We start from the raw sequence: 2452 nt of genomic DNA on the forward strand, positions 1-2452 counted from the left end.
TGTTTTAATCAATTTAGACTGAAGCCCGCAGAAGAACTATTAATGCCAAACATTTTAGCCTTTTCTGGAGCATGGTTAGGGTGATGTTCAGTATAGATCACGTGACCGACGCTAATTACTGGCAGGCAAACGGTCAAAAAGAGTACATTAAAAGCATGCCTATGCAATTTTTAAGGCAGTACTCTTAACTTAATTCATCAACCTAGCATGATTATTCTCCTGGTGCACTCGCCATCCTGGTGTTCTCCTGCCACCCGTGCTTACATCGCAGAGCAAACTTCAGAGAGCCAACGCTATTTCGTTGTAAGCAACGGAATAGCGTTGGCTCTCTGACGCTGCTCCTGGTTGTTGGTAGCCACTGCATACCTCCGCCGTCAAAGGCAGCCGGGCAGCGCTTGCAACAGCTTCGGAATGTACGAAGAAAGCGCATGAATGCGATTTAATATACTACGCAGAAGATGTTCGACAGTCACTCTTAACCCATATGAGGTAGCTGTAGTCGGCGTGTACTGGAGTCTGCATGTCGGTAGATACGTTGCAAGTCGTCGCCGTAGCTTGATGTATCAGGTCCAGTTCGCGATTTGTACAAAATATCGCTAGCTGCCCGTCACGGTCAGAACTAATTTTAATAAGCATATATATGAACCGTGGTGGATCTGCAAGTCCGGTTGTCACCATCACTGCATAGCACGTTGGTTGGGAGCGATGAAGTTTTCGTGGTCGCTGTTTTGGTTCCGTAGTCGCTGCTAGAAGTTTTGCTTCTCCCGCTAGCACGTGCAGCCCCAGAGCTCACAGGCTCTATATATGGCTCACATCCAACATATCCATATCCCCAGCCACCCTAGTGGAAACTCCCCTTTCTACCCTTGGTGCAGAAGTGCTCCACAAATGAACTTCAGCATTTCACCCCCTTAGCCAGCTAAGGAATGCCTGACCCAGCGGACAGAAGTACGACTATAGAGAAGAAAGGAATTCTCATTCTGGCGCCTGCCATGTTCGGACAGCCCGCAAACGCGGAGATATCCTCTATATATTGCTTTCGCCCCACGAACACTTTCGCCTTAATGGGATATGGATACTTCGTTCCAGTGTGACAATTTCTCCGGCCAATTGTCGCCTAGCCGCAAGAAAGCAAACCCTAGTCAGCATCCATTACTCACGCTGGGATATTGAATCTTTGACACACTTTGCGTAGAGTACTTAAATTTTTTCCTCTTCTTCTCGGCAAAGAGCCCTCATGAGTAAGTTTTGCTATACATTAGACTGTACAGATATGCGGGCGGGATGTGCAGTTCGCGTCTGGCCCCCCTTAACCATGCGGTGCTACCAAGTGTAACGACAGTCCTCAGTCTTAGCTGAGGACCTCCGTGTGCTTCGAAGGGGGGCAAAGTTCAAAAAGTTCGAACAGCTTTTCTCCTGTATCCAGGCCTCCTATTCACAGCAGCACAAAGGCCTGGGGATGATACAACGAATGTGTTGCAGCAGTCTCCGCTACAACTCCTGCTACAAGGCAACCCTTCATGCAAGCTCACACAAGCCCACATTGGATGCGCAGACCAACATTATACAGAAGTGTTAAACACTTTTTCTCCTCACCAGAAAACCTGCGTGCAAGTAGAAATGCATATACTAACTTCAGATATACTGTGCAACATCAACCCCCAAACACAACGTGTAATCGCGCTAGACTATAAGGAACTAATTTTAAGGTATTTATTTAGAAGCATTGCAATAAACCTTCAAGGAAATTTATTTTTTCAGGTTCTTTCTCCATTGTCCGCTTATATGTGCACAAGGTGGACAACCGCCTGCTTGCTTGCTGCCTCTCCTATATAGGTGAGCCTGAGGTGCAGCAACAAAGTGCATAAAAGCTACGCCAGAGACCTCATAACAACCGTAAACAGCTTGTGTGTGCGTCAAGTTACATTAGAAATAAACTGGATTTGCATATATTATTCATGTCGATAGACTGTGCTCGATGGGCTCGGGGGGGCCCCACAGGGGGCCCCTGGCTCCCAAGTGAAGAAGCCCCTGGTATTGAAAAAAAAGCAAATAAAATTCTCCTACGCTGCGCTGGTGTACAAAAGATATAAAAAAAAGTAATGTTCAGAAGATGAAATGAAAGAAGGACGGGCACACAGATAGGGCTTGCCGCGCGCGGCTACACCGAGAGGCTAAAACTGAATAAGCATAGCGGTATATGGGTTTCTCTACAACTTCCTGATATTAAACCAAACATGTTTCTGAATAGGGTTTAGTATTGCATCTGGGGTTCTGCGTAAAGGGTTTAGGGTTTACGCTCAAGGCTGCAACCTCCGTATTCAAATCCTACCTGTATAGCCGTACACTGCTTGTATCTCTTTTCCTCTGTGCGGCTCCTGCATGCCAGCCGGCAGCGACCCGGCTTGCCCTGCAGGCCTTGATGGGTTCCCCTCAGGTGTTGGTGGAGGCC

The sequence above is a fragment of the Eimeria mitis genome, genomic scaffold (genome assembly GCF_000499745.2).
Source record: "Eimeria mitis Houghton genomic scaffold, Emh_scaff2506, whole genome shotgun sequence".
NCBI lineage: Eukaryota > Apicomplexa > Conoidasida > Eucoccidiorida > Eimeriidae > Eimeria > Eimeria mitis.